Source organism: Alligator sinensis, unplaced genomic scaffold, assembly GCF_000455745.1.
Source record: "Alligator sinensis unplaced genomic scaffold, ASM45574v1 scaffold832_4, whole genome shotgun sequence".
NCBI lineage: Eukaryota > Metazoa > Chordata > Crocodylia > Alligatoridae > Alligator > Alligator sinensis.
The window spans coordinates 1,139,796-1,153,933 of NW_005842329.1; the positions used below are offsets into that span (position 1 = coordinate 1,139,796).

Consider the following 14,138-nt stretch of genomic DNA (forward strand, 5'->3'; position numbering starts at 1 on the left):
CCCCCCCGGCTCAACAACTCACCAAAACTCCCTGCACTCTTTGTGGGATGGGGCTGCGGGCAGGCAGGTGAGAAGCAGTGATTAGGAGTGGGACAGGTGGGCAAGGCTGGGATCATGGGGCAGGGTCATGGGATGGTGACAGCGCAAGCCCAAGGCCAGGACAGAGCCAAGATCTACTGCTGGCATGGCCCTGTGATGAGCATGGGTTCCATGGGCAGGGGGTTGCAAGGGGTGGATCACATCTCTGCTCTGGGCCCAGTCCAATGCTGTCATCACCCCAAGATCCTGGGGTGTCCCCAGCCCCACCTGTCCATCTCACTCCTGAACACTACTCCCTGCCCACTATCAGCCCCATCCCAGCTGCCCAGCCGAGTGCCCTGTCCATGCCAGTCCTGCCCCTAGCAGTGGGTGTGGGGTGGATGGACTAGGATGCCTGAGCAGTGGGGCCAGGTCTGGCAGCTGTGGCAGCTGGAAGGGGCCACCACCACTGGGGCTGCTGGGAAATGGAGTCTGGCTGCTGCCCCAGCTCTGCTGTGTACCCAGGGGGGCCGGACCACAGCCCAAGCTGCCACCCTGCACCTGAGATGGGCTGGACTGAGAAACCTACCACAGACCAGACAATCTCCCGGTGAGCCAGATCCAGTCTGTGGGCTGTATTTTGCCTACTGCTGTTCTAGCCTTAGCTTGATTGCAGAGTTCTTCTGTGATTCTGTGAATCATTTCAATTAAACTTTCCACAGGTGTTCTGCAGGACCACAGCCCAAGCTGCCACCCTGCACCTGAGATGGGCTGGACTGAGAAACCTACCACAGACCAGACAATCTCCCGGTGAGCCAGATCCAGTCTGTGGGCTGTATTTTGCCTACTGCTGTTCTAGCCTTAGCTTGATTGCAGAGTTCTTCTGTGATTCTGTGAATCATTTCAATTAAACTTTCCACAGGTGTTCACTAACTTTGTCATCTTTTTGTGGATAACCAAGCTGAGATACCTGGCACCTGATTTGTGCAGATGCGGGGGCCTTCCCAGCTGCAGCCAAAGCTACTTGGATCTGTAAATACTCAGCACTTCTGTTCATAAAGCAGCATGGGATGGATGAATGAGCACACCTAAACATCAGATACTGTAATGATGAGCATCATAGTAAAGCAAATGAAAAAATTATCAATAATGTATTCAGAACAGAATTGGGATGTCTGGTAACAAATAAGATGAGACTCCACGTTGAATGAGGAGGAGTTCAAAAAGAAATAATGAGTACCTATTTCATTTTCAAAAGACTCTCTCCATTCTGCAAAGTGCATGAGGCAGGAGTCCTGTGGAAAACACTCAGTATGATTGTTTTATTAAAAATCATATCATTATATCATAGAAGAGAGGAGGGGTTGAGCTAAAGTTGCCTGTGCAACAGCAAGTTTAATATTTTTCTTCAGCTTATGAGTGTTTGACTTTGCATTCATACTCTCTTTCAATGTAGTTTTGTGGTGCATGATCCAATATTTAATTTCTGAGTTCTTTTAGGATGGATTACATTATACAGGGAGAAAGGTGTTGCCTTTTTAAGAGCACTACGAATTGATTTGTATAAGTACCGAGGTGACAATTATCTCATCAATGTCCTTTCAATGAAAGAGGCAAAACTAATCTGACAAAACTCAGGTGCATTTAAGCAGATGAAAGATAAGTTACCCACTAGTTTCTGACTGCAAGTTGTAACTGGCACCAAAGGCACTTAATTATGATAATCTGGGCTTCAAAAATTGACACTTCCTAGGCAAAGGATTTAGACTACCACACACGGTGAAAATTGCCTGTGCTTCTACATCTTGGGTAATGTAAAGGAACAAAAAGTTGTGACAATGCTACAGTTAACTATATGCATAACAATCAAATATTATTATTTGCATTGTAATTAAGAACTGGAATTAACTAGGCTCTTTCTAAACAGAGATTGAAAGGAAGACTTTGTCCTTGCCGCAAATAACATTTGTTATAGTTAAGCATCATCAGCATTGGCAGTCCCTCACAGCTGAGGATGATTGTCATCCCTGATTGATTTATCTGTGGGTCTGAAGATGGATGACAAGGCCAATTAGGGATTAACAGGTTTTACTGCAACTCAGGCACATGTTTCTTTGCATGGTGGGTGGCTCTAGATTCCTGATTTGATTTGCAACCTGCTGTTTCTGCCACTTCCGCTTTTCTGTCTCCTGTTGTTGTCATGAGGTTTCAAAGTACTCAATCCTTACAGCAAACTCTTCCTCCATTTGGGACAGTCTTGGGTGATAGCCTTCCATGAGTTGGTGTTGATGTATTTTTTTCAAGTTGGCTTTGAGGACGTCTTTGAAATGCTTTTTCTGCCCTCGTCTTGAGTGTATACCATGTGACTGAGCTGGGAGAATAAAACTTGCTTTGGGAGTTTGGAGTCAGACATCTGAATGACATGGCTGGCCCACTGAAGTTGATGTTGAATGATCATCGCTTCAATTCTTGTGATGTTTACTTGCAAGAGAACACTAATGCTGGTGTGTTTGTCTTCTAATTGGATTCAAAAGATCTTCTGTAGACAGTGTTGATGGTACTTCTCCAACAATTTGAGGTGTCTCCTGCATGTGTTCACATCTCAGCTCTGTACAGTAATGTAGGGATCACAACTGCTTGATAAACCACAAGCTCAGTTTTGAATCTGATGTCACAGTCTTCGAACATACATTTCCCCAGGTGTCAAAAGGCTGGCCTTGCACATTTTGAGGCAATGTTGGATTTCTTCATCAATGTTGGCCTTCTGCGAGAGATGGCTTCCAAGGTACAGGAAATACTCAACATTCTCCAGAGTTATATAGCTGATTTTAGGTCTGGTTAAATAGATAGAAAAAATATTAACTGAATATATTATTCAATGAATTTCCTTGATGTTTGTTGAATGAGATATTCACCAAAGAGTATTTGGCCATCTACAGAGCTAGCCAAATACCAGAATAAAACTATTTATTGAATAAATTATTCAACAAATACTGGTGGAATTTGTCTAATATTTCAGATTGCAGCTTGGCAGGCCCTACGTATTCAACTTCAATTGCCTTTTAAAACCTCTTTCTCTTCCTGACATAACTCCGCTTTCATCTTTCACCCATAATAGATCTATCCCCGCCTCCCCTGAATTGTTTGTATGGTGTCTGTTTTCTCCTTTTCCTTCTCTGTCCCACAACACTCTTATCTGTTTTCCTTACCCTACATTGTGCTCTCTTTCTCCTTGTCACAGTGCAACTGGTCCAGGTGACCAGACACTCCACAAGATGGGTTTGGGTGGCTCAGGAGGACAGCAACAACCCCCTGGCCAAATGCCTGGTAAGGGCTGGAGCCATTAATTATTTACCCAATAAATAATTGGGTAAATAATTAATTAATGGAAGTGCAGATGTGGAGGTCATAGAGTGGTGAGCAGCATCACCTCCATGATTTATATGTACATGCTCCATGAGGTTGGAGAGGTGCGTAGGGCATGATGTCAGACACCCACACCAAGAACCAGCTACAGGAGGCCAGAACTGTGACGAGAATGCGGAAAGCAGCACAGTTGTTATGAGCTCCAGGATGCTGAGGCTGGTAATGCACCAAGCTAGTTCTATAGGTGGGATACCTGGAGGGGTGTCCTGCTCTTCTGTGATCCAGAGCCACCCCAAAGAGGACCCATCCTGGACCCCAGTACACAGATACAGGAAGAAGGATGTATGTGTGTGGCAGAAACCTTGCCACTTCTCTTTTGTTTTGTGGGTTTGTTTGTTTGTTTTTTTTGTTTTTTTTTGAGAGGGGGGCAGTTATTGCTGTGCTGTATCCTGATGGAGCCCTCGATTTGGGCTGGAACCCCTGCTAGGTCCCAGAACTGACTGACACCCCTAGGACCAGAATTATTTAAGAGCAAGTAGGTTGAGGGAACAGGCTATGTGATTTGGGTTATTGTTGAATAAAGAGAACCATGTAATTTAGTGAGGACTTACTTGTTCTGAGAATTAATTATTGACCTACGTGATTTGGGGATTGAAGTTTGGACTGTCATGATGAATTAATTAATTTTGGACATTCTTGATTAATTCATTGAATCATGAACTATGGTGATTTATAGATTAATTTTGGGACCCTCTTTTGACTTATGAATTAATTATGGATGAAATGGATTGGTAACATCTGAGGGGCAGCCGAATCAACCGCATGTGGGACATCCCATAATCAGGACATTTTTCAAGAAGGAAAAGCACCAAACCCAGCTGGTCATATATGATTCAAATACTGAGCAACATAAAGCTGATGAGCCTTGGTTGGTGAGTGGATGGGGGTAGGGAAGGAGGAGCCTCAAGAAACACCTACAAATAGAGTGTACCCAAGGGTGGTTGGTAACATACTTGGAATCTCCCTTTGTCTTTCATTAAGATGAAGATGTGGCAGGAAAGCAGGAGGAGACCTTCTGAGGAGAAAACGCTTGACATACCAGTGTGTCAGTGCAGACGGGGGTTTGAGCCTGGGTGGTACAGTCCCGAGCCATGCGCCACCTGTTCTTATGGCATAAGCAGGTACACACCTCATTTATACTTTCTTCCCTCACTTTTCCCTTCAAAATTCATATACAAAGTTTAAAGTTTAAGGTAACTCACTGTTTTCTTCTCCGTGCTATCTTATCCTTAGTCTTTTGCATGCATGTCTGGGATATTTTACCATGCATCTAAGACACAAAAGACTAAACCCATTTGCACTAACTCATAGTTGACTATGGCATGTCAATATTAAAAACTCAGGTCACTACCCAGAAATAATATCTGGATAATAAGCCAGTCACTGCAGCTGCCAAGAAACATGGAGGATGTTGACGTCCCTGATGAAGAAATATTTCTGTTGCGAGGCTCTATTTTTTGTGTGTGCTACTATATGTCAGACAAATTTGAAGCCATTCCCTAGACCCCTAAGTTTGCCTGAATAGAAAGAAACCATATTCTCTGTGTTTGTTTCTTTTCTCATGCCACCTCAAAACCTCCTGACTGCTATCAGAATAATTGGGAGTGGTCTCAAATCTTAATCTTGTCTTCCAGCATCAGAGCTAATATAATGTGTATGTCAGACTGCCACTTTACCCTTTGTTTAGCTTGGAAGTGAACAATCTACTGTTTGCCTTAGTATTTCTATAAGAGCTTTTTCAAGCACCAGAAGCAACTTGGTCTGATTCCTACTGTTTCACTGATTTCCACAGAGTTCTGAAAAACAGTAATGAAATTTAATTAGATGCTGGGCAATATCCACTATGCTACAGCTTGGGAAATCCCTAAGCAGCAACACAGGCCTGGGGCTGCTTATCTGCAGTCTTGCAAACACGGTGGTGGTTCAGTTTCTGTTAATTTACATTTATTTGATTTATTTTTTCTCCAACCAGAAAAGCTAAAATTTCTTCTTAACTGCAGGCTTTGATTCTGGAAAATTTAATGGAAATTTCCCCAAAAGATTCCTAATTACCTAATTCCAAGTTGTTTTGGTGATTATAATACTAATATTTTTCCCTTTCTTTAAGTCTATTTGGAACTGATATGTGAATGTTAAGCTTCACACCACCCTCTTGAAATATGGAAGTATTGTTTCATAGGTGGGTAAAGCAAGGTGCATGGAATGCTAAGCAATATGTTTTCTTCGGTTATATGGAGGGTCAGTGGCACAACTGAGCATGAAACCTAGGAAGACTGAGTGCCCATCTACTTTTTCCACTCCTAAATAACAGTAGTTTCCCTGTATACATGTTTGGTACTACATGAGATGCTTCCTTTAAGTCAAGTGATCTTTCTAGGCTTTGGCTGCAATGTTGCATACAATTTCAAATTGCTTCTATTTGTAAAGCCATTTTGGGAAACAGAGCTTCCCCTCCGCTACCTTCCAGACAAAGCATCCCACTACCCAAAAGAACAGCCTTAGAAATTGCTGCCTCAAAATTTCAGGATCATCAAAAACTGTTAGCTCATCTAATGCAAAGCTTTCTGAAGAAATAATAAAAGAAGCCATTTCACTTGCAGGATTTTCTACTTACTGTTGTGCTAAAAGTGCCTGGGCTTGAGGTGTTTTTTTTTTTTTTTTTTTTAATTCCTTGGTTGAATTTGAGCCCTGAATTGTGTGTGGGCACATGAGTGGCCCAGCCCAACACAGCAGTGATTGCCTGGTGCATTGGCCAGAATTTTTTACATTTCATTTTCATTCATTGTTTAGCAATTGCTGCAGTGATTCTACCAAGTCAGCACATCTTCTTAGGTTAACACAAAGCGAATAAAAAAGCAAAAAAAATACAGTCTGTGGTCTCTAGGCACATTACTTGCTGCCCACTGATTGACTTGAGTTTTAAATGTGATCAGAAGAAAAGATTAATATTTTGGTTTGGCTTCTGAAACCTTGGGAGCCTTGGCCACTGAGCTCATTTTTATTGCAGTGTATTAACATAACAGAGCCACTTGTCTTCATTTGACAGAAAACAGAAGCTTATTGTTTTTTTCAAGCACTTACCACATCCAATCTGCTTTGTAACATTGAGAATTTACCACCAAGTAGGTAAGAAAGAAAGAGAAAAAACATATTTTCTCACATATAACACATCCCAGAATAAGATGCACAGTGTGGTTTTGAAAGTAGAATGAAGAAAAGAAGGTTTTTTTAGTAATTGGGTGCATCTACACATGTGCTTTACTGTGGAGTTGACTAATTAGTTCTGCAGTAAATTGTCACTGTCTACACATGTGTCTGTATTAGGGGGCAGTAAATTAATTAACTCTGCTGTAGGATATTACTGTCCAGGACAAGTATTATCCTACAGCAGTCATTAAGTTTACGGAAATGCATGTATAGATGGTGATTGGAGTGGGCTGGGGCATGAGGGTGTTACAGTGCAGGGACTGCCTGCTTGCTAGCCCCTGCACTATAGCACGCGTGTGCCTCAGCCAGCTTCTCCAAAGCATGTTGAGTCAAAGAGGAGCAGCCCCAGGCTGGCAGGCTGACAACCTGGACACCCTGCAAGTCTGGAGCTTCTCACCCCATATCTACTTGCTGTGGTCTCAGGTACATGTGTAAATGCTATTCCCAGGAGAAATAAACTCTGATGTGAACTGCGTTGGAGGTTATTTCTACATGCTAATTGCATGTGTAGATGCACCCACTGAGTAGCAGAAGCTAGGGACCTGAGCCTGCTCGTTGTTCTGCTCCCTGTAGATTGCATGCAGATGTTACTTTCACTGTTGCCTAGCAGACGCTTAAGTGCAAAAACTGTTCTTCCTGTATTTCCTTGTTTATAATGTGCACACCAATTTCCAGGAGATGGTTTTTGGAAAAAAAAGATTTGTGTTGTATGTAAAAAAAAAAAAAAAAAAAAAAAAAAAAAAAATGGTGTATTGCTGGGTTGTGTGACAGTTTCCTACTGCCTGGGCTTGATGATTTCTGAATGCACATGCCCTGTGCTGTATGGATGTAGCAAGGTCACATACTTTGCTAAGTTAACACAAAGTAAGAAAGAAATATTTTTTATAATCATTAAAACTTTCTCAGTATTCAGGTGAGCCAAGCATCCCCTACAGAACTGATATTTTATTGTGGTGAAAAAGAAGTTATGTAACCAAAATTAGTACAAAATACATCTTTTTGTTCTTAGTTTTTAAAAGCTATAGATATACAGGATCATATATTCTTCTATGAATACAATAGAACAGTAAAAATATATGCACTTGTTGCATGAGGAAAACCTGAAAATGGGTTAATTGCACAAAACTGGGTTCCTGTGACATCTATGCATTTCTTACAGCTGTCTGGGCACAATATGTGCCATGAAATTTTGCAAGATTGACTACTGTATTCCATTTTGAATTTTGGCCAATTTGGCACCTCTCCATTCAGTGCATAGGACATTAATGCTGGTAATAGATCTATGACTAAAATAATTGCACTGTATTAAAATACTGACTATGACTATGTAGGATGTAATTGGGCACTAACTTTGTATATCAGAGAACAGACATTACAGTTTCAAAGAAACAATATATTTTATAATGTATCAACATTTTCTTTTAATTCTTCATCTGGCCTTTTATTAGCATATTGTTATGACACAGAAGTCCAAAATTGTGAGAGTTTTGATGTCACATTTGATTTCTGAAAATTATTCTACTACATGTCTGTATTATCTGGCATAGGCATTTGTCAAAGGCACAGATCTATGAAGGAACTTAGACATCATAACTATGACTGATACAGTACCTAACTATTAGGTGCCTGCCCCTGTAGCCAAATCCATAACCATAAAATAGGCATCCAGCCCCATTGCACAATGCAGGGGAAGAAGTAAACACCTAAGAATGGGATTCACAGTAATTACCACCCTGAGTGCGAAACTGGGGCATTGCCAAAGTTAGTCAGTAAGAAATGCTGTGGACTGGGAGTGTCTCTGAGGTCCTGCACTTCTAAGAACCTTAGCTACTTTACTCAATTCTTCCAGGAGGTGCCTGTGCCCTCTTGGGATTCAAGCTTGGAGCACTTTCCTGAAAATGTGTGTCAAAGGCCTTTTTTTAAAAAGCTAAGTGAAGTTCAGTATTTTTCTCTGTGCCTGCCTGGTCTCAAGAATACACTCATGTGCTGCCTTGGTGCATGCACCAGGTGTTGGCTACAGTGTGGGTTCTAGTGACCTCTGAATAAGCCCTCGATCCCCCCAGGGAAAGACCAGAGACTTTCCTGCCATGAGCCCACGATCACCCCAGGGAAAGACCAGAGACTTTCCTGCCATGACATTGATGATGTCTTCAGTGGTGGGCTCCCCTTCAGTGGGCTCCCTCAGATTGGCTGCAACCCTCAGCAGGTAGTCATGGGGCTCTGCCAACCCCTACACCACATCCATGCACCAGCCTCTAGGATGGCCCCTTGATGTTCACAAGGCTCACCCTCTGATGTCATCTCTTCCCATCTCTCTCATGGGAAGAGAGACGATGGTTCATCCCAACCTCTGCATTCCCGGAGAATCTTGACTTGCTCCCAGCCTCCCAATGGACCTTTTGGCTAAGCCTGGCTGTTGGCCACGGTCCTTTGGCCACTCCTACCTTTGGAGTGCTGCCTCTGCCTCTGCCCTTACCTCAGGGCCTCTCGGGGCTGATCCCCATCAGAAAGGGGCGGAAAAAAGAAACAACAAACAAAAAAGAAAAAGATTTCAACAGCAGTCTGGGGTACGGTCCTGGCCCGTTCCCTTCCCACTCACGGACACATTGCTTTATAGTCTTTGTCATCCCTTGACGTCATCCGAGGTCCTCTCCCTTGCTGGGGACCCCTCCTGGTGCTCTGGCTCCATATCCCATGCTGCACGCCAGCGTTGTCTACGCCTAATGTGGGAAGCACCCTTGCCATGCACCTCCTGCAGTGCCTCCCTGGTGTCTCGGTGCTGGCTTTTATCCCAGCCAGGCAGCATCCAGGGATGATGTCACCCACCTGTGCTGGCCAGAGCCAGAAATAGGTGCGGCTCACAAATCACATGGCTGTTTGGTGCTGGTGCAGTGTGTCCACCTTCTCTTCTCCTGTAAGAGGTAAGTTTGCCCTGGTTTCAGGGCTTGTGTAGTGGTGGGCTGTCCCTGTTCCAAGTCCCACTGCAGGGGGAGTCCCCCTGTCTCCCTGTGGCTGTCCTCTTGGGACATAACCCTCCCCTTCAAGATGCCTTGGGGCGTCTCAGTCTTCAGTTTTGGTTTCCTACCTTGCATTTCATGTGTCTTTAATGTCTGACATCCTGTGTTGCTGGGCCCGATTTCATCCCTGCACCTGGATAAAAAGTCTGCTATGATGTTATGTTTTCCTGGCCGGTGTGATAAGTGAAATTTGAATGGCTGCAGGGCCAAGGCCCATCTAGTAATATGGGCATTACTAGTCTTGGCTGTACTCAACCATTTTAGGGGTGTGTAGTCTGTCATGAATTTGAATTCCCTCCCCATTAAGTAGTACCGGAAATGCTCGACTGCCCATCAGATTGTCAAATAGTCCCTTTCTATCATAGTGTACTGTGTTTCTGCCAGAAACAGTTTTTGACTTGCATAGGCAATGGGTCTCTCCAGTCTGTCATCCTCTTGAGTCAGGACTGCTGCAATGGTGGTTTCTGATGCCTCCATCTGTAAAATAAAAGTTTTACAGAAGGCAGGAGTATATATTACTATGTCCTCGCATAAGGCTTTCTTTAGACATTCAAAGTTACATGTCATCTCTGGAGTCCATTTTATGGCTTCTGTCTGTCGCCCTTTCAAGGCTTCCATGAGGGGCACTGCCAACTTGGAGAAGTAGGGAACAAACCATTGGTAATAGTTAGCTAACCCCAAGAATGACCAGAGTTGTTTGCTGTTCAATGGGGACTTTTCACCAAAGGCCTGAGAAGAAGGGACAGGGTGTAGGGTAGGTGGAGCCCTGCAGAAGAACTGGACCATGCCAGACAGATCTTCTCCCAAAGAGTCATCCAACCTCCCTAAGAGAACCAAATCAGCAAGGTGTGACAGGAAAGTGGGTTAGCATAACAAAGATCTGTGGTATTACAGGTGGTGGTAGGTCAGGAATACATGCATGCTTACAGGTCAACTTTTTGTTGAATTTCAGACAGACATGGGTTAGTGGGTAGAAAACTGGCAAAACTCAAAGAGTTGAGAAAAGGAATTGGAGTAACAGGCTCTGACTCCGAATAGCACAGCCTGCCTGCCCTCCATGTATGCAATGGGAAAGTTTCACTACTCTTTGGGTAGTGTAGCTCTGCACTATTGTTCTGGCGCTACTGATTATGTTGTATAGAACAGTGGTTATCAACCATTTTTGTACCATAACACATGTGTAAACATCAATGGCCACAGTCCACAACCCCTCATGCCTGACCTGCTGCCCCACCCCTATGCCCTAGCCCCTCATTGTGCAGGGTGTGGGGGAGTAAATGGGAGGGTGGGGTAAGCAGCCCTTTGCAGGCTGGAATTCTTCCAACCTGCAAGGAAAAAGCCCATGCTTTTGTCTTTTAAAGGAGAATCCATTTTAAAAGTCTGTTTGCTATCCTTTCATATATTCTCGTGACCCACTTTTGGGTCATAAACCACAGGTTGAGAAACACTGGTATAGAATATGAATCAGGACAGAGCCCTCTGTAGAGTGTCAATTTCCAAGGATTACAACATTTTAGAATTGTAAAAGGTATCTGCAGAGTTTGTACGCAAATTATTTGGCAGCAGAAATTTCCCATTCTAATACAGGGCCAGTTCCATTCTGATTTATATACCATGGAGATTTATTGGATTAGATTCTTCATTCTGTTGCATGCAAAAAATATCACTGACATCAATATACTTGCTTTGGATTTATTCTGGTGCCACTATGAATATGATAGAATAGGGCCTGTTGATTTCACTGTGTTTTCATGAATCAGAACATGGTTTTCTCCTTTAAGTGCAATTGATTCAGATATTTGGATACTTGATAACTGAAAAACCAGATCAGCAAAGTGCTGAAACAAGAAATGATTGCTAGTGTAAATTAATAAGCCTTCTGGTGATGTCCATTATGAAGGGAAGAATACTATATTGACTTCAGTAGATTTGCTTGCTTTGTACATAAGGTATATTTTTCTAAATTAATCTTTATTGAATTCATTACTTGCCATATTTTATCCACCCTGGTCAAAGTATCCCATTAAAAATGCATACAATAATCAGCCCTGGTCTGCAGGTAATCTGAGCAGTCATTGTGAAAATGTAGATATCGTTGATGGCCAGTTGACTCTTGTACAATAATGCAGTCACCATGATGTTCTGAGCTGAGTTCTTGTCAGATTTCATAAACTGAAGTTTGCCTTGACTGGTCAATACTTGGCTGAGAAGAAGTAGTTGTCTTGGAGCTAAGTGAGTCAGTAGGTGGCAGGGTAGGTCATCAATGAATCAGTGCTCCAGCTTGGGTCAATCTGCTGTTCTTTCATACGAGATAAAATTTAGGCTCTGACTACTTCTGGTTAGAACTGTATTAGCCCCACTGCCCTGGCTAAATTCTCTTAATAGTTTTGCTTTCATGTGTTAGATTCCTACAAGTGCTTGTGTAACAGAATGTGCTGCTAGGCTATTATGCTTCAGATCAAGTAATTGCAAGCTTATATGGGTGCAAGTAGGAGAAAGCATTAGATATTGTGAATGGATCTTATGTGTGTCCCTCAGCATGCAAACATAGGCCTTAGCTGTATGCCTCTTCTCTCTTTGTCTAATGCTTCTACTAGGCAGGAGTAAATGGCAAGAACAACAACAAAAAAAGGATCATGGTGAACACGTGGGTGTGTCTGCCTCCATCCTGCTTCATCAGTTTCTGTCTTTGTTTACTTGTGCAACTGTGCCCTATTTGAATGACGAAGGCTGAAGTCTATGGAGAAACCTGTGGGGACCATTTACTGTAGATGATTACCTTTCTGAACCATGCTGGAGTGACATTATTGCCTCATCTTAATTACCTATGAAATGTAATAATGTTGTTTAAAAGGAAGCCTTTCTTTCAACTGCAGTAGAATTCACAGTTAAGTACAGGCATTCAAGAAGCCTGCAGTGGAAGCACTGACTTTAGAGATTTTAAGTGTCCCCATTTAGGTCAGGAGGAAGCAGAACATGTCACCTCTGGGGGTGGGGGTGGGCACAGCTTGAAGCCTGCCTACATAGCCCAAGCACAGCAGGTAGGGGGGTTCTCACATGCCTCTTAGTATGCCCTGTGGGCTCCCTGGGCTGCCAAAGACTTCAGAGTGGAGCCAGATGGTCAAGCGGCCCCTGGTTGATTGGCAGGGACATCATGGCCAACCACCTGGATGCCCCCAACACTCTCTCTCTCTCTCTCTCTCTCTCACACACACACACACACACACACACACACACACACACACACACACACATCCAGCATCCCAGGCACAGCTGGGCCAGTGACTTTCATGCCGCTGATAAGGAGGATGCTGGGGTGATGGACAGTAGGAGCTATGCTCCTGGGGTCCCCAATTTCATCATTGGTGACTTCATCGCCATCCCTGGCCTTATTGGGGGCTGGCTTACCCCCACCTGCCCTTGCTCTTGAGGTCCTATGTGTGTAGCTGTGTGCCTGAAGGAGCACTTCAGCTATGGAGTGGGCCTTGTACTGTGAGCACATGCAGCACAGGGATGGGGGAGAGGGTAAGCCCCCCTGCCAATGTGTGTGGTCTTGGTACCTCACTGCAGCAAGCTGTCTGGTTTGCAAAGTCCTGGCTGATTGCCGCCTCACCCACGTGAACTGAGAGCCCTCCCTGGATAAACAGGCCCCAAGGACTTTGAGTGCCCATTCCCTGGTACTAAGCCATGCTTTACTTGCCATAGGCTCCTCTGGCCCTGCATCACAGGTACCACTGCCCACAACCCAGGATTCCCAGGCACCCTTTCCCTTTCTTCTCCCCTCCCCTGCTAGGGACACACACAAAGAAGAGACAGGTCTCATTTTAATCAAATGTTGAAGCTACTAAACTGTTAAGTATGTTTATGAAACAAAAACTGTTCAATGTTGCCCATTCCAGAACTTGGAACCTTCTTCTCAGTTAACATTGAGACAGTGGGAAAGTCCTTGGCTGCACCAGGCGGTTCTTCTCTTGAGATGGGAAAAGGGGTGGGCAGCCATGGAAAGCTCACTTAACAAGAATGAAATCTTGGGGTGACAGAGGGAATGCTGTGCATGAAATTGCTGCCCCTTCATTTAATTAAATGTTGCAGGTGCCAAACTTCTCATGGTCATAATAAAGAAAAACTGGAACATTGCCTGCTCTAGAACTTGGACCAGAACCCAGGGAGTTGCCATTCTCCACAGCAGGACCCGGGTCTTAATTGGCCTGGCCTGGTGGGCTGGAGGCAGGGCTGATGCTACTCCGGGTGTCATAGCTGGATCCCAAGTGGTATTTCAGCCTGTGCATAAGCTCCCTATACTGGCCCTATGACTATTGGCTCCATAGTAGTACATGTGGCCTCTCAGAGAGTGGATGGCCCTCCATAGACCTTGTTCTTGGGATTTCACAGCACGTTCCTTGATGACTCATTCCAGTGCTGCAGCACCTCAGGTGCAAGCAGTTGCCAACCTGTTCAGTCCACACACCC

General features: G+C 43.9%; 1 long non-coding RNA gene across 1 annotated transcript in view; it reads left to right on the plus strand.

Moving 5' to 3' along the window:
• Positions 1–14,138, plus strand: part of LOC112551085 — a 53,078-nt gene that overhangs the window by 13,853 nt on the left and 25,087 nt on the right. The window contains exon 2 of the long non-coding RNA XR_003095229.1: positions 4,426–4,565. This is a non-coding gene — a long non-coding RNA (uncharacterized LOC112551085). The remainder of the gene's footprint in view (positions 1–4,425; positions 4,566–14,138) is intronic.